Genomic DNA, 19,626 nt, shown 5'->3' with positions numbered 1-19,626 from the left:
TTTCTTTCCCCTAAAAACTTAATCATCAGCTATATTGGGGGATGTCATTAGCATATTGATTCACTGCAATATTCAACAACTTTTTAGGGTCTATGTAAAAATGTGATAATGTTAATGTGTTAATGTTATCATTATTAATATAGTTAATTCGCAATACACTTTTATATTTGTGAGCATGTTTTGGGCAATAATAGGTCAGCAAGGATGCATTTCAATTGAAACTAGACAAATATTGTTCCTTCGAAACAATTGTGGGCTCGCTTCAAGCCAGAAAACAATGGCTATAAAATCACAAAATGTCAAGATCGCAGGCAGTGCTCACTTTGACGTTACTGACGTCAAAGATTGGTCCATTTTGTTCCAAAAAATTGTTATGCAAAAGTTGACCCGCTGGTGGCGCTATAACAGGCCAATGTGAGAAGGGTGGTATCTGTTCCTTGACCTATTGGGAATGTGCTTGCAAGATTTCACGCACATTGCAGGCTGTGTTCATGATTTGAGGTGTTTTTGGCTTTGGCCACTTTATCGCTGCTTGCAGCTATATTTATTATTATAATATTTTTGTGTGTGTGTGTGTGTGTGCACTTCATAGGCATATTAGATAAAGGTCCTTAGATAGTGTGTAGAATGTTTCATGCAAATTGCTAAAGAAATCCTAACAGGTTTAAGCGTTTCACAAACTGCTCAAAATGATATAGCGCCCCCGTTTGGCCAATTGGGGTAAGATTGGTTTTAGTGATATTTGGACTAACACTCTACATCTTTGCCAAATGCCATGAACATGTTACTTTGCATGTATGATTTAGAGGCAGAAGAATAATTTGCATAAAACTGCAATATTCATTGAATTTATTAAAAAAGCATGTTTCAATTTTAAAGAAATCCGATCTGACAGATCTTTAGAGATTGGTCCAAAGTTCACGTAAAAAAAGTTTTGTGCACGTGGAGCGAAAATTCCATTTTGAGCAGTTTTACAAACTGCTCAAAATGGCGGAAAATTTAAGGGCGGAGCTTACTTAACAACGACACAGATGTCTTCCGCTTGAGTCAAAGCACGCGTGTAACAAGTTGCATGTCTTCAAACAAAACGAGTCATGACTTATGCCCGTTTGAAGTTTGAATTTTCAAACGCTTCGTATAGCGCCCCCCTTTGGCCGATTGGAATAAAATTGGTTTCGGTGATACTTTGACTAACCCTCCACATCTTTGCCAAATGCCATGAACGTGTAACTTTGCATGTATGATTTAGAGGCCGAAGAATAATTTCCATAAAACCGCAATATTGATTGAATTATTAAAAAATTATATTTCACTTTAAAAGAAATCCGCCGAGATAAATCTGACCGTATTGGTCCAAAGTTCATGTGAAAAAAGTTTTGTGCGCGTAACGAAAAAAACCCAGGAGGAGATAGATTTTTACTGTTTTTCATATTATTCCGAATTGTGGGAGACCTAAAGGTCAGAGGTCAAAAGTTAGAGGGTAAAAGTTGTTCGGCATGAGGAGACGCATACATGTATACAGGTTTCATGGCTGTACCTAAAACACAGCATGAGCTATCCCTGTTCAAAGTTCGCACTTTCGAAGGCTTCCTACAGCGCCACCATTTGGCCGATTGCTGTATAAAATAATAGCACACTTCGCCACTGTAAGCTGAACACATTGATGTTTTTATTTTCATTTTCTCACTAAGTATGTAGGAGTAGAAAGGAACCGAAGTTCCCGTCTACAGTATGCATGATATGACTGATAGATAAATAATGACAACATCTAAAGTGTGCTCGCCTTTATAGGCGAGCCCACAATGAGGAAACTAGTAGGTTGTCAGCTACTGTTGAATGGAATCATTAGATGCTGTAAATCTTTTTTCTGTTCTTCTCCCCTTTTCACAGTGGAACAATCAACATCTGTTTCCATTTTACAGCGTTTCAACCTCTGTGAGGATGAAAGGCCGACCAGCATTAGTAACAACAGAATAACAACTCTCATAACCACACACAAAAATAAATATTCACCAAGGAAACCTAATCAAGGCAAACCTTCTTATCAAAAGTTCAATGCTCATCAATTTCGAAGTTGAACCTTTTCCCCATGACAATATGTATTGATTGATTGATTAGTTGGTTGGTTGGTTGATTGATTGATTGATTGATTGATTGATTGATTGATTGAACATACATTTGAACATTTTTGCAACAAATATGTTAGGAAGTCATTGATTTAGTAGAATGTATTATAGCATTTCCCCCCTTATATAATAAGACCCAAGGACAAGGCAAAGTTCTATGAGCCAAAAAGGTCTAGAAGGCAAAGTCTGGATCCATGTTGCTTGTCAGATTGTATCTATTGTAGAGGTTTGGAGGGTTCTTTCACTGCTTGATCTAACTTCTGTCCACTGCAGAGTCTGCATTCGACAGAGGTTCCTTGGGGAAGAGATGGAGGGCTGGTTTAGCAGAATAGTGTCTACTGAAATACAAAGCAACTTAAAGACGCAATCTTCAATCCAGCCCTCATCAGAAGGTTAACCACCACAGACACAAAAATAGAACAGACTTGGAACCACAAGATATTTCATGAGAAAGAAAAGAACACATTAAATCTCAAATAATTGAGTAATCTTTTTATACAAGGACTATAATCATTTCACTCATGAAGAAGTTATTTAAACTATGGAGTTAAAAAAAATCTATTGAAAAAGGAAATCCATGGAAGGTCTAAATGTCTATACACGTACATTTTAAGACATTAACTACACTTTAAATGCTTTCTTTTCTCTCTTTTTTTCCACAACAAATATTTCCAAAGATAGTGTAGAACTCCAGATTGAACAAGTCAACAAAAATGAACTCAAGTTGGTACCTATAATACAATGCCTTATTTATTAATAATGCAGTAGTGGTTGACTGTGGTTGGGTGTTTTATGGTGGAGTTAGGGTCACTCCCTTATTTGACTAGCAATATAATGATCATTCCCACCCCCATCTTTTGTTGCCCTATAATTATAAAACTATAGAGATGCTTTTCACAATAAACTCCAAGTGGGAAGTGGTTGCCGCATGGAATTAGCTTCATCTCAAGATAGAAAGAACAGAGTGTTTTTGTCTGTGTGGAACAAGACCATTTATCGCATTCTGAAGAAAATCCCTCAAAACTTAGTTTAGAGTCTTTCATTCTTGCGATGAATGTATTTTTCCCTTTCAGACTGAGATTCCCTTTGAATGTGTGGCTTTTGATCATAATGAGTAAAACCACCTAATAATGACTCTAGACACATATACCACAACATTCTCCGCTACCCTCTTATTTACCGCATCGATGTTTGTTGAAACACCCCACAATCTTGCATGAGGTTTTGCCCATAATGTGAACAGCACAGTTGAAGTGGAACACACATGTATGAGAAGGCAAAATCAAAGACAATATATAGGGGCTGAGGACTTGGATTGTGAGACATGTTGACTCTTTGGGGGGTCTCTGTGACTGCAAAGAAAGCCACAAAATGCTACCTTCAGATTGTCAAATTATTATGTAAAGTGTGAGATTAAGAATGTATTGAAGTAAGGAACTGAATATAATATTGCGATATATTACACATTTTGGTTATTGCTGTTGTTTTTATTTTAACACCCCTGCTGTAAATCCTAATTATGGTTAGAAACTTTTGAATAGTTTCTTTGCTTGACAGCATATATCACAATATATATATGGGTGCCAGTCTTAATGTAATGTATTAGATGTTATGATGAATTCACAACTGAGCTTACAAAGCCATACACTCAAGGTACAGCGCAAACAACAATAACACAAAATGGAAAATATTTTTTCTTCTTCTTATGATGAATTCACAACTGAGCTTACAAAGCCATACACTCAAGGTACAGCGCAAACAACATTAACAACAAAATGGAAAATATATATTTTGTTCTTCTTCTGTTTATAATGTTGGCCAATACATACTATACAAAGGAGACATCTTAGTGCCTGGAAACAAAGTCAGTAAATAGGATATGACATGCTTTCTTTCATACCGCAAAGCTTCATTATGGAGGAAAGCAGTAACCTAACAATCGTGAGAAAGACTGCAAGGGGAGGTGATGCATATGTATGGGTCGCATCCATTGTTCTCACCACTGGCAAAAGACTTGAATGAAGGAAAAAACATACAATACCTACAGTCAGATGCATGCATTGGGAAAGAGAGCTTGTCTATACGAGTGCTTTTGTCATTTCGGCACAGCTTCACACAGAACTCAGTAAAGACTAACAACCAACAGCTAAGAATCTGTTATATTTTACACTCATTCTACCATATTGAAGATATTTACACTGATAATGACTCAACGTCATAAAATAACTAACATTTGTTTATTTAGCAAGTACTGCTACTTATGTAGGTTTTCAAAAAGTGTCTATTGAATACAGGTAAGAATGACAGGGTCACTAAAAAATACCCAACCAAAATTGTATGACCACCCCAAAAGTGTTCACAGAACACACAGAAAATTACTTATTGTGCCTATTTGGATATAAGACCGCAATGAATAAAGCACAAATAACCCAAGCGGCAAGCGCTCGCAGGTCAGTTCAAATGAAGTGGAGTGTTTATACTTTCAGTAGTTTCCCCATACACAAACATTATTTTACTAAATAAAAATATGTGACCAGAATCATTACATCTGTTTTCTCTTATATCCTGCTATTCTTTATTATGTAAAATTATGCCTTGGAAAACATGAGAGCTCTGTACTAATCCTCTCACTTTCCACCTGGTGAATTTGACCCAAATTCGCATTTCCCTTGTGCGGCCAGGGGACTGTTTTTTTTTTATTGAAGCCACGTGTAACAGAGACCACTGACCTGGCTATGTACTTTGGCTTAGGAGCAAAGGAGAAGAGAATTAATCTTTGGGACATTAATAGCTCCAAACATGGCTATCGGGTTTTTTGTTGTTCTAAGACAGTCCTTTTATTTCTCAGATAAATACATTTGGACTGTTGCAATGTCAAAAGTTAGGATCTAAAAATAGGGAGAGTGACAGTAAGGAGTGAAAAATGTATATTGACAGTACGATATCACGTTCAAAGGGGCTCTGCATGGGCCTGAGCTATAGAAACCTGAGCAAAATGTTACCCTAAACCCTGTTACCTTAAACTCTCCAGCTGGGCAGATCCATTTCCTTCTCGCACATCTTTTGTTGAAATATAGCCACACAATTGGGTATACATACACACACACGCACGCACGCACGCACGCACGCACGCACGCACGCACGCACGCACACACACACACACACACACACAGGGGCATCACAAGGGGTAGGAAAGTGGGAAAGTTACCAGGGCCCAAGGTGGAGGGGCCCTATAGTAACTTTAGCTATTGAAAAATAGCAGATATACAAGCTATTTTTGAAAAGTCATAGAAATGTGCGCAAATCTTTGAATATGTATTTTTTAAGCGAACATTTGTTACTCAAATTTTGCTTCCGGGGCGGGGTCCCTGGAACTAAATATTGTGAGATGGGGGTCTAGCTGTGGCCAAATACATATCATCTTGGGGGTCCTTCACATGAAAACGTTTGAGCACCACTGACATAGAAACATAAGTTTCTTGCACACATTTTCACGATTTTTCTAAAATAGCAGATCTACAAGCTCACAGCTCACAGCGCGGCACCGAGTGCCGCGCTGTGGGCTATATCTGCTATTTTTCAATAGTTAACATTCATGGGGGGCCCGCAGTGAATCCTTGTACCCAGGGCCCAGAATTTGGTGTGACGCCCCTGCACACACACACACACACACACACACACACACACACACACACACACACACACACACATACACATATATATATATATATAGTATTGAGATGGAATTACAGTTCAGTATATCGGTAATTACATGTGGCCTCAATGCAAAGGTGAATGTAGTGAAAACACACAGGCTGTGAAACAAGGCAGATAAACATTTTATCATTACTATGCTACTGCTTTCAGCCGGGCTGCGAATCTGTCTACTATCTACTCAAATTTTGTGGGTGAAAAAAAAATCTCACCATTTGTCATTTTACTGTTGATTCTACTCTTTAGTGTAATAGCATTAAAGACTTGTGAGAATGAAGAACACATGTTCTGCAGTCAGCCCATTAAAAACTACTCAGCAATCACGACTAAATCTCCGGACGGATATGCTTAACATTATGCATGATATTGTGCAGGTTATAATAATGTAATTGGATTTGTTCACAACGTTCAATAAATACTAATTTATTCCAGCTCATATAATAAAAATAAAAAAAATCATTTTGTTGACAAAATCCAGAAGTATTAATACATACACTTTTTTTGGAGCTGTGTGAAGCACAGGCTCCCTATACGTGGCCGTGTGGGTCTGTCTGTCTGTGTGTCTGTCTGTCTGTGTGTGTGTCTGTATGTAGCCTGAACTTCCTAAACTTCGGCACGCCACTAGTCCCACAGTTTTGCCACCACACACTCGCGCCATATGTCAAATCGAACGGCTTACTCGGGAATCGTGGGCTATTACTTTTCTAAGAGAAAGGTTCTATAGTTTAATTGATATTAATTTATTAGTGAATTAATTTTCCCCATTGACTTATAATGGGAATCGCAAAAACTCACATTCAATTATTTGTCTCTCGCAAACCATAGGGGCTAGAGTTTCAAGACTTGGAGAGGAGGTTCATAATGATTTCAAGGATTAAATAAAAAATAATTGTGTCATTTGGCCGCATGGTGGCGCCATAACACCCCACTTTACGTTTTGGCCTGTAACTCTTGAACCGTAGGTCAGAAAATTAAAAATATTTTTTCCCTGGATTCCTTGGGTCATGACGCATCTCCCCATATAGGCCACGCCCATTTGCGCCATGATAGATTTTCCGCCATCTTGAATTTTCTCCAAAACACACTTTTTGCTCCTTTTCCTACATATTTTCTTCAAATGTCACAAAAATCGGTACACATGATCCACACACACACACACACACACACACACACACACACACACACACACACACACACACACACACACACACACACAGCTCCACTTCACACGGGTGTGATTTTTATTATCTTTTTTGGTGAGATCTGGTCTCCGTTATTTAGAGTAGACCTTGTCAGTGGGATTGACTTGCTAAGGAACAGCTTGGGTCCAAGCATATATTTCCTGTCAGCTAACTCTGATATTCACAATCACTGCAACAGGAAATAAACTTGGACAATGTTTATCAACTCTACAGAGTATAGAGCTGGATGCTATAGTAAGTGTAATTCACTGTGTGCGTGTGTGTGTGTGTGTGTGTGAGTGTGTGTGTGTGTGTGTGTGTGTGTGTGTGTGTGTATGTGTGTGTGTGTGTGTGTGTGTGTGTGTGTGTGTGTGTGTGTGTGTGTGTGTGATATATACCGTATATATATATCATGTCTGTCTGACTGCACACACGCACACACACGCACGCACGCACGCACGCACACACACACACACACACACACACACACACACACACACACACACACACACACACACACACAGAAAGTATAATAATGCATATAATTAATGTGTAATTTAATTAATTTTACATTTAATCAATTTCCACAAGGAAATTGTATATTGTACTGTATATTAACTGTATGTTCGTGTGTATGTACACACACACACACACACACACACACACACACACACACACACACACACATACTGCATATAAATGTACATATAGGTGTATGTATGTATGTGTGTATGTGTGATATACACACACACACACACACACACACACACACACACACACACACACACAGTATATACACACACGTAACTGTTTCCCATTGGAAATTAATACATAGGCCTACATTAGTTATTTTTCATACACATCTCCATGCATTAGAGAAATATAGTGTCTGATGAATCACCAAAATGTACACTTGCTGGAGTTTTACCTCGTTTAGATCCGCCCATCATGACTAACTAGCAGGAGCTCGCCCGTTATTATGATGGAGGTGGTGAAAATTGGTAATGAGAAGAAGAACCAATCCCCACACACTCCGCTCCAGGTTTTGCGGTCGCCCATTCACAGCCAGCTGCTGCAGAGCAGGCAGCCGGTGCGCCTTGTTTGCCTCCAGTCTGCCTGTACTGTAGCACTAGCAGCGCCGTCTGCCTGCCCTGCTGCCTGCCTGCCCTGCGCGCTGTGTGGATGATGTGGATGGAGCAAAAAGAACAGGGGCAGCCCGGAGACGTTCACACACGCACGCCTGAACTCATGTGAGGACATTTGGAGTTTTTGGACTGTCTCTCTCAAGCAGCAGGACATTATTTGGAGAGTTATAAGCGTTGGCTCCGGCGTGGAAGACGACGACCGCGAGTTTTATTTATTTGTAACAAACGTGGTGCATCTTCTTGAGTCCCCTTTCGCGCTACACGCTGGTTATTACACTGTACCGTTGTACCTTTTCGGGGGATGCGTTTACTGGCACAGGGGGGGAACTAATGGTCATTGGTGTTGGTCATTGGTCCCGAGCAGTCCTCCACTACTCCAGCATTATGGACCTATTCGTTCGGTCATCATCTTGGACGACGTGTGGACTTGAAGAAGACGGACCTGCTGCCATGCGAGGAGACACGACGTGTCCCTGTTGAAAGTGGAGCATGCATATTCGGAACCACAGTTGTCTTTGTGTTCCCCGCTGCTGGGTTTCGGGGGGCCTCTGCTAAAGGGGGTGCAGCCCGCCGTTGTTGTGTCGCTGCTTTTGGGCTTTTCCTCTGAAAGCAGCAGACTGCAGGACCCACGACGAGCCGCGACACATTGGATCCACATTCTGGAGCAACATACTAAATGTAAGTATAGTGGCCTTTTATGTTTTTCAAATGATATCTCTCACGACTTTTCAAGTGAGGCACCGAAACCTGTCTCGCAAAAAACCATGAACGGACAACATTTCGCCGTCCATTTAACTCCAGGGATACCCAGTCTATGAGAAATTGGGCCCAAATGGCGATTCAATGAGTTTATAACAGTTAATCTGGAAGAGGCTGCTGCTGCTGCTGCTGCTGCCATAATCTACACGAGCAGAAAATAATCGACTCGGGGCTTTGAGACACCGGATTTTCTCTGAAGTTGGAGCTTATTAGGATTATTATGAATCCAGATGCGTTTTTCAATGGTAAATAGCCTTTATTATGTTCAATGACGAGAAAGCCGTAGGAGGTTACTTTCTATCGCCAGTTGGCCAAACTCAAAAGGGGCTTATACAAATTGAACAATTGCATTTTAATTAAAATTGCTTAAAATCATCAGTTAGGCTCATGCAACATCCAAGACTAGAGAAGAAGAGATTGCAATTTGAACGTATAGTTAAACGCTCGAGTAACGGACTTTGTTTTATTGTACAACGGGGCTAAACGGTTGCAGGAGTAAAGCACTTTCAAAACAGCCCTGACAAAAACAACATGACCAAATTCAGGACAGAGAGCTAGTTGGACTTGGATGCCACTTGCAGTCTCCATTTGCTGCTCCATTCTGTGGATATTAAATAAGATCATTTCACTGAACATTTATAATTCAAAGATCTGAACCAGAACCAGTCATGTGTGGTGATCACGCGTGCGCGCGCGCACACACACACACACACACACACACACACACACACACACACACACACACACACACACACACACACACACACACACACACACACACACACACACACACGCACACACACACACACACACACACAGAGAGAGAGAGAGAGAGATTGATTTTATTGGCAAAGGAACCCATATCTCACTCTCACTTGAGAAAGGGCTGTCTGTTGTGACTTAGTAAGCAAAAACCACAAAAGGATTAAGTTTTGTTATATGCTAAATAGGCTCACCACTTTTATAGATATCCATAAACATCTGAGCAGTGGTGAGTCATAAACCTTATAGACAGGGTGCGGAATCAGCGGCCTGTGCCAGGTCAATTTTGGCTCTGGTTAATTTTGTTTAACTGGTTACAACTTCCCCTGCTCATTTTAGATCATAAAAATGTGTCCAAATAATGTCTAGCCGTCCCACAAGGAGACATAGGCATATTATTGTGTGTGTGATTCACGTTTCAAATGTTGTGTAGTTGTATTCAGAGGGTTAGGCCTGTATTGGGCATGGCATTGTTTATTAATTCAGTGTCATGATAAGGATGGTAGAAGGGATTTACTAACACCTCACTCTCACACTCACACACACACACACACACACACACACACACACACACACACACACACAGCGAACATTTATTTTAACAACTTTGCCAAATCCACTGGCTCATGCAAGTTCACGCACAACATCACCTCACACACACACACACACACACACACACACACACACACACACACACACACACACACACACACACACACACACACACACACACACACACACACACACACACTCTCTCTCTCTCTCTCTCTCTCTCTCTCTCTCTCACACCACCCATTTCTCACCAGCCCCAGACATGCTGGGTTGGTCCATTTGTCCATGCAGTCTTGGGAGGAAGTGTCATCTCATCTCACATTGCACAAATGGTTTCAATGCATGCAAGTGTGAATTCTAGCGGGTTTTTGTAACTGCCAATTTACATATCAAAGTGTCTGCATTTCAATGGAGAGAACACGAGCTCTACCAACCCCCTTCCTCTAAAGCAGTGCTGTCCTGTGAGAGAGAGAGCTGGTGCTGGCTACTGGCAGATTGCTGGATTCTGCAGTCAATTGTGTGCATATGCGTATATGTCTGTTGTTGAAACTGCGTTTCTATGTGCTTTTGTTGGAAACAAGAGTTCTGTTGTGCTTGAGAGCATTTGTAGACCATAATCTAACACCAAAAGCCATGCATGATGTAGAAATCTTGGAAAACATTGAGAGACGTGTTTACTTTGGGAATTTAAAAGGATTTACTCTGTAAACAACTCCCCGTGAATTCTCAGAACAAATAGGAACTCTACATCTGTATTTTCACAGAGAAAGCGACCCACTCTGTCAATGACAAGAAACAAAATGACCAAATGAACTGGTGGGGAACCGTTTGCATGCTAGTTTGGTTACAGCAAACAAAATCTAAAATGTCAAAACTTAATTTGTTTTCAGTCATGTCAATGTCTATAAAGTGGAGAACTGGAGATGTTAAGGCATTGGGCTTCCAAGCGTTTTGAGAGCTTCTTTGAGTAACTCTTGGTTTTCTGGCTCTTTTAGTTGTTGTTTTTCCCCCCGCTAGCAGAGATGTGTTCCTTGTGCTCTGCAGCTGTTGTTTCTCTGTAACAACATGAAGCAATGGGTGTTGCTAACACTGTTTTAATAGTTTCCTTTTCTCTTTTTTAAGAGATACACATTGTTTGTCAAACTGCAAATTTAGTTTAAACTAATGGATAACACACACACACACACACACACACACACACACACACACACACACACACACACACACACACACACATTTTTAAAGCCGGGATGTCATCGGTTAAGGGCTTGGCCTGCTGGACCTGCTGCATCTCCATTCCATGGAGACGGGAGAGATAGGATCACAATAGGTTAATAGTGAAAGAGAGTGGTCTGTCAGATGTGAAGGGGGGCCTGTTCACTATGGGGAGCCCACAGGCAGGGAATGTAAATGCCAGTGGAAGAGGTGCATCAGTGTAGGGGTCAGTGGCCCCGATCAACCTGCTCCTGTGTAATAAAATGAGCCTGAGCAGTAAAATCTTCAGTGTTAATTTATCCATTTGTAACCCGGAGGAGTCCATTTGATTACATTTGCACACTCACAGAGTTCAATGAACACTCAGGATTTCACGGTTGCACTGGTTCCCAAAATGGCGCGCACAATGAAGTAAGCTTGCCCGGCTTTTGTTCTAACAGAATCAGAGTGTTTCGGAGAAGTAAGAGAGGGAGGACGTGCTGAAGTTTTAAACAGCAAGAGAAAAAAAAAGATAGCTTCACCTGCCATCCTCACTCACAGCAGGTTGGTTTGACAGCTGTCTGATTCTGTTTCTTCGAGACACTCGCTGTCAAAAGTTGGAAACAAACAGATAGAGAAAGAGAGAGAGAGAGGGGGAGAGAGAGGTGCTGGAATAAGAATATGGATGATAAGATGATCACGAGAGCTTTAATTGGTATTCAACTTAATTGCCACAGCCCATCATAGCCGCAGCTTTGGTGTTTGTTTCTCTCTCCCACTATGGAGATGCATGGACGTAATGACCGTAGCGAATTATTTTGAATTAGGGCAACACGTCGGATGAGTACTTGGTCTCAGTATCTTCAGCAACAAATCTGAAGGGATACAGCCACTCTTTACATCTCCTCCTGTGTTCTAAATGACAGTTAACTTTCCCCCACTGTTTTGAAATGGATGTTTAATGATCAACAGAGGCCCGGAGCTTAGTGCAGTCACTCTGGCTAGATATGTTCTCGCCTCAGAACGCCCCGATGCAGACTAGAGTGCTCTTTCCTCCACTACCCCTTGGTGTTTTTTAGAGCACACCCCATCAAGGGAGGCTGTTTTTGAGTGATGGATCATCAGAGGTCCTTTGGGTTCCCTGTTAACTCTTTGGTGTGTGCAGAGCTCTCCCAGTTGGTGAGCCGTCGGCTTCGTGTGATGGATAGTGTCGGGTCTTAAGTCTCCATATATCAGGAGATTAGCACTGACCTGTGAGTTGTCTGGACCGCCCTCAGAGCTTCTTCACCAAGTGATGGCTGACATTAGCATATGAGGACACCGCTCCATCTCATGGGTATACAAAGATAGTGTGCTTCTTTATTTGGTTCGCTCATAATAACACAGGTCACAGGAAGTGTGCAGACGAAGGGCCAAAGGTTTTTCGTTGCCATTAGGTGTATCGGACAGGTCATCTGTCTTGTGCTGATGAAATCCTTTTCTTGCTCCTAAAATTCCTAAATGGCGTCATACAGTTATGCTATTTCATATGTGTGTCATATTGTATGACTGCTGTAAAATCTCTACCTGTATGGCAGAACCACAGACCAACTGCAAATAATTTGCATGATGCCGTTGTGCATGAAGATGTATTGGTTTACGTTGACAATAAAAAAAGATAATAAGTCATCCTGCCACACCCTATACGTACCAAACCCATATTTTAATCGCCAGTATTTGTTCATGTGATAGACAGGTTAAATGCATCTGTAAAAAATGCCTTCAATTGTGTTCATAATTGGCTTACTGAGAAACTGGTTCAGCTTGTTGAAAGGCTGTGGTGCATTATTAGTCCTATTCTATAATGTTTTTATATTTTTTTCTCTGTTCTCAGTGCATGTGAGCAACTGAGCATACACGTGTGTTGAGTACTTTCCCCCTTCAATCATGCAATACTTGCATTATTCCGCAGTGCATCTTCCGCCCAACACTTAGCTAAATGTCACCTTCCATGGCATTGCTGGCATTTCATGTATTTTTATGCTTTTATTGCCAATTTCAAAGAGCCATTTCCACGTGGAAAAACAACGATTCATAGACACAGAATCACATGTACTTGTGCGTGTCTTTGTCCACCATGTCTAACCACCATTAACTGCCTGCCTATTTAGTGTCGCATATGTGTCTTGTGATGGAACCATTATGTTTTCAAGGTGAGGAGATATTGTCAAAGCCCTTGAATGTTTCACTGGGCTTTGATTGGCAGGTGCTGTCACATAAGGTGAGACACTTTGGGAACCACATTCAAAAGAGAATCCATTAGCTAACCTAGAATGGAAAGGCATACTTTCACAACATGTCACTGCAGTCAGCCATCTTGCTCTCTCTCTCTGTCTGTGCCATACTCGCCTTTCTGTAGACTTCAAAATATGATCTAATCATCTGCCTGAATTACATTGATAATATTATTGATTGATAGAGTTGATTTTAAATTAAATTATACCCTGACACGAATGATTATCTATTACAATAAATAATAGATACTTTATTAACATGTAGTTGTAACACACTCAGTGACACATGACAATAATCATATATTTCACTAATGGCCAATGAATAATCATATAAAACCTTCTTAATCTTGATATTTGATACCAGTCAACACAAGGAAAGTATTACAATTCAGATGGTGTCCACTGTCTTAGCAAAAGGACAAAGTGTTGTCATTAAAAAAATCAAACAAGCCTTCATTTCACATCTTTCTTGTGCAGTGGCGCTAATTTCTCTTTTTTTTTTTTTTCATTTCAAAAAGCTTCTGAATGTGAGTTGCTGCAGGGCCTATTTGTTGAAGAGAGAGAGAGACAGAGAGAGAAAGAGACCGGGAGGCTTGTTGTTGATCAGCAGAGCAAATCAGATCTTGATATTTTGAAGAGTGGAGTTGTGATTGCTGATTGCTCCCTGATTCATAATTAGGAGAGTCATAGGCGTCCTGTCAGCTCTCAGGAGAACAGTCAAGTATCAAACACGTTTAAAGTGAACAAGTAATTGGTTTTGGCTCTGGAATACAGAAATGCACCAATGTATGTTTTGGCTATATGCATGAACGCACATTTCATTTTATGCGCTTGTTAACAAGCTCAACACACGTTCTCCTGATACAAAGTATATTGCTGCGAATGTTAGTTTTAAGTGAAAGAATGTGCACATGATGCATAAATCTCAATCCGTGAGCTTATACTGTGTAACGTTTTAATGAAGCGAATGTTATTTTTGATGTAATCTTTCACTGGCATATCTTTCACACAAACATTCCACATACCACATTTCACATATTATGCTCCTATTTGGAGTGGGGTTTCACTAAACAAAATGTTGTTGCATTCTGAATGCAATAAACATCTTATCTTATCTCATCTTACGTGTTTTTGGCAACTTTTCTAAACATTATAGCAATCTATCGTTTAGCCCCCAACATTTATAGATATTTTTGGGCCTTTTTCTCCCTTTATTGATAGGTATACAGTAGGTCGACAGGAAATGGGGAGAGAGATGGGGGGGGGGGGGGGACACGCAGCAAAGGTTGTCGGGATCGGGACTCGAACCCGTGACCCGGATTTCCAGCCTATAGGTGCCTGGACAACTACATTGTGGCCCAGGCCTAGCCCCCAACACTTGACGTAGACACCGAATTTTTATTTATTTATGTATCTTAACGTTAATAAATACAGTTCCTGACAACGTGTTCTTATCCTTGGCTTGGGCACAATAACCCTGCAGTATTCCTTTATAATTCCTATGAGTGGACCTTCCCTGTAGAGAAATGCTGTAATGACAAGGGAGCCCTGTGAGGTGTCCCTAAAAAGACTACTAAAATGTATGTTTGTGAACATATAATGTACATTTGAACAACAATGGTGATCTAGGCTAAGTCTTATCTTAAAGGTGTTTTTCTTTGTGTGCAGATAGTCATAGATTGCTGTACGTTTATTACCAACACGCAGGTATGTGTCCTGTGCTCCTAAGACCTTTGTTAGGACGTTTTAATTACAGCAGAGCAGGGTGTAATTGATCTAGGCTTAGAGGGATTTCACTGTCAATGAGAATGAGCCCGGGCGTTAATACAGCCTACCAAATGCTTCCACCTCTCTGCAGCACTCGCACAGCCTCTGCATAAAACCAGGGAGACTTGTCTTTCACTCTGCAGTGCCTTACTTCAGCGAGGCATCTGTCCTTTATGTCTATTAAATGGCCAAATCGGCCTCAGAGGTGCTAGCAACGGGGACTGGAGGAAGTCAGACATTGCCCACTTCCGTCTCGAGTCTCGACACATCTGTTGCCAGCATTGTTGCCACCTGGAGTGTCCTCTTACGGAGCACTTTCTTCATGGTTCCGTGTTGTCACCCACCATCTTTAAAATTTCATCAGGCTGTTAGATAATGCTTCCCGATGAGGGTGAATTATTGATGATCTTGTACGTATGAGTGGGACAGGGCAGGCTTTTAACTCTCTGAGCTGCTGGGTCTCTTATCCGGTAACTAAGGGACACTGCACAAACACCCAAAGGAATTAGCCTATGTACCGGAGGAGGAAAAAAAGCAACTCAAGGCAGCAGGCTGAAAATAAAATAAAGACAAGTGTGCATTCTTTACACTAGTGTTGGGCTAAGCCACAGCACAAGAGAACCTTGGCAGCAGAGAAAAGCTTTGCATCTACAGAAGCTTTATTTTTGCGCTGTGTTTGAAGCATTGAGAAGTGGCATGGTTGCTGTTTATTTGTTGCTTATTTGGTTATTTCGTGTGGGATTTGGAAGCAGCACACAGTTTCAAGGCAGCTTCCTTTTCAAAAGCGAAGCAGCCAATTTAACGATTCACATACGTAAATGTCGGGCAAAGAACCAATATTTTCAGCTTTAAGTTTTTTTAATGAGGTACTTTTAAATCTCATGTTCAAGACAAGTGTGTGCAAGGTGTGTATGGGAATGTTATGTGCATTGCATTGGCAATTTAATCTAAGCAAATGCAAATACATTCAGATTTACCTATTTTATTCTGAAAGCACATTGGTTGTTGAATTAAAAAGAAAATATATAAAATAAAACAAAATAAATAAACGTATTTGCCAATTCATCCAATTAATAATGTAAATGTATTGGGGAAAGGGCAAACCAGGCAGCTAATTGTAAACACGAACAAACATTTCTCAAGAAACTAGAAATACAAGACCCTAATCTGTGATTTCATGGAGATTTCATGAGAACTTCAGCTCCTCCATTGACAGTCAATGGTGGACTTGGTGGAGGCACAGAATGCTTGTCTAAACCTTTTCACATAACTGAGATGCATTTTTATGGTACTAGTGACATCAGATGTAAACTAGAATATGTGCCCTTATAGTCAGAAAGTCATCCTGACTTGATATCCTTCATGTTTTCCAATTGATTCTATATGGCTTTATGCACTGGTATGCATTGCAAATAAGTGGGCAGGACAACTGCCTTTCAATGGGTGATGTAGCAGTAGTTTAGAGCGGAGTATTTAATAATAAAATGCATGGAATACACATTTTTTGTGCAATTGCTCAATTAGCAATTTTTTTACATAACACTTTGGTGATGTTGTTGAAGAGGAAGCTTCCCTGCTACACTGATACATTTGGCTCGGTTAATACTAAAAACAATAAATCTTCTGCAAGTTTTATGCAGTCGTTGCTGTGACAAGTACTTTTTTCACTCTAAATTGCTCAATTCCAGCTTGCACGGGGAGAAAGGCCCCTTAGTTTAAATAATGTGGCTTTCAGCTGGTGTTTTTAATACCAGGGAATTGAGTAGCCTGTTACAAAATGAAGAGATGTTAACCAAAACGGTTCCATCTTTCAGAATAAAAGTGAGTCGATGAACAGCTGCGTCAGGGGCGGTATCTCTTAACCTGAGACTGTCTAAGAGAACATAGCAAGAAAACGAGAATGAAATGAGGCACATAAAGACCGGGAAAACAAGTCCAACCGGCTCCGGTTTCCCACAGGAAATGCTGCTTGATGCCTGGTTTATGATTGCCAATGAAATACACATACCTCCCCCATTCAACTCGTGAGTTGCAAGGTTGCTATTGAACCGATCCATTTACAGGTTGTCTGAATAAGTAACCTCTTTTGTTTACCTTTCCATATGGTGTTTGCCATGCATTGTGTGAGCCCTGCGTGGGTGGATTTGATTGCATGCGCGTGCGCTCTCCTGTCTGCGTGCAGACATAGGTGTTCAGTCAGTCTAGCCTTTTTTCCCCGACTGTGACATTTGTGTATTTAACCACATGCAGTTACCATTTGCCTCATTCGTGGGACGAAGAGTGTTTGTACTGAGATTCTTTGTCCACACAAAAAAAGTCATGGCAATTAAAGGAAAGCACAGAGCATGCAATTTTCAAATCATACGTGGCAAATAGAGAACACATGCACTGTTTTGTACAGTAGATGTGCTGTGTATGCATAGGTAATGCTAAACAGATTAGGTTTTGGCTGAAATTGAGTCATTCCTTTTGGGCTTGACTAGTCAAAAGGGGCAAGTCAGACAGTTCACATCCTGCCAGCCCCGGCAAAGGCATTGCATAGTTTTCAGAAAGGATCAGGGTATCAAGACAGACTTTTCATAATAATGTAAATTTAGCCTTGTAGCAAAAATAATTAGGTAGACCTATAGGCTTATATTGTTTATTGTCAGAACAAAGTTTTGGTAATATACCCCAGGCTAACAACATCTAATTGTGACAGGGGGCACAACTAACAGACTCCGTTAGATAGACTTCATTGTGTCAGTCTAGAAAATACTATGGAAGTATCAATCATGAATCCTACGAAGATGGCTGAATATTCAGCATGGCTGAGTGCAGGGCTGAATGTCAATTGGACTGGTCACAGTAAAAAGTAAAAAAAAGAAAAAAAAGAAAGAAAAAAAAAAAAAAAAAATATATATATATATATATATATATATATATATATATATATATATATATATATTATGTATGTAATGTAATTCATGTAATTTACAGAATACAAATGTAATCTTCAAATCCCCCAATTCAGGATCTTGGTATGCGTGTGATCATCTTCGTTTGAAAAGTATGTGCAATAGGCTGCTTACTGTGCATTGGCATACATTTCTCACGGAATCTGATGCTAACATGCAGCTTCTTGAATTATTGGACATACTGTAAATACAAATTGGCTGCTCTGGTTTGGGCCCTATCATTTAAGCTTGCTGCCTCCTACACAGCAAAATGTGTGTGTTCAGGTAACTCTTGGGTGGTGGGGGGGGTTGACCAGTATGGGTCTATATTTGCACTCTGGAGTTAATACTCTGGATTTGGCTGTTTACCAACACATTTTGATGGCCTGAACTTCCTATCACATCTGCAGGAGGCAACGGTCCCTGTCCTTGAAATGTGTTCAGAATGTGTTTACATGATCTCAAGCACCATGCTGCCTACTCTGCTTGTCAATTTAAAGGCGTGTGAGGTTGCCAAGCCAACCACAATTTCCCTTATAAATTGTGATAGAACGCAAGCAAGTTGTGTGTGTGTGTGTGTGCGCGCGCGTGCGCGAGCTTGTGTGTGTGCTTGTACTTGTATTACTATATTGTTAATGTCCACACACGTATAGTAGAATTTCAGAAATAGACATTATGAGGAGTGGACCATTTTCCTGGCCCTCTAAAGGAAAATGGTTATTTTATGGTTATTGAAATGTTAGACTTGATTTACACTTAGTTGTGCAATGCTGTCACACCCAAAATAGCTGGTCTACAGGCTCACAACACGCTGCGCATGACACCGACACATAATTAAACTCAGACTTGAGGGTTAGGGTTAAAAATGGCAAACTGTGGTAAAAAAAAAATTGCATTTATAAAATTGCAGTCCTAAAATGTTGAACGCATCACATTAAGTATAGTAATACAAACGTGTGTGTGTGTGTGTGTGTGTGTGTGTGTGTGTGTGTGTGTGTGTGTGTGTGTGTGTGTGTGTGTGTGTGTATTTCGTCGCTGTCGGATGGAAACCTTGTATGTCCAAAACCGTTCTTTTTGTATTTATAATTAAAAAAATCTATATTTAAAATAGTGCAAACTATCGACAACCTTGTATGATGAAGCAGCGCTTTACGTTGCGAAAAAACATACAAATGTGAAACTTGGAGATACGAGGGTTCTGCCCGACAGTGACGATT

The 19,626-nt window shown here is 40.4% G+C and overlaps 1 protein-coding gene across 2 annotated transcripts in view; it reads left to right on the top strand.

Annotated features, from left to right (window-relative positions):
• Positions 1-8,731: 8,731 nt before the first annotated feature.
• The window catches only part of LOC308286249 (adhesion G protein-coupled receptor L2-like), a 106,777-nt gene continuing 95,882 nt past the window's right edge, over positions 8,732-19,626 (top strand). For both annotated transcript variants that reach the window (XM_080727225.1, XM_080727224.1), the window contains exon 1: positions 8,732-8,844. The gene's annotated coding sequence lies outside the window, so the exon portion shown is untranslated. The remainder of the gene's footprint in view (positions 8,845-19,626) is intronic.

Source organism: Nannobrachium achirus (genome assembly GCF_963921795.1).
Source record: "Nannobrachium achirus genome assembly, chromosome: 5".
Taxonomy (NCBI): Eukaryota; Metazoa; Chordata; class Actinopteri; order Myctophiformes; family Myctophidae; genus Nannobrachium; species Nannobrachium achirus.
Note: the sequence above shows the minus strand (reverse complement) of the source record. Positions and strands in the feature narration are given on the sequence as shown.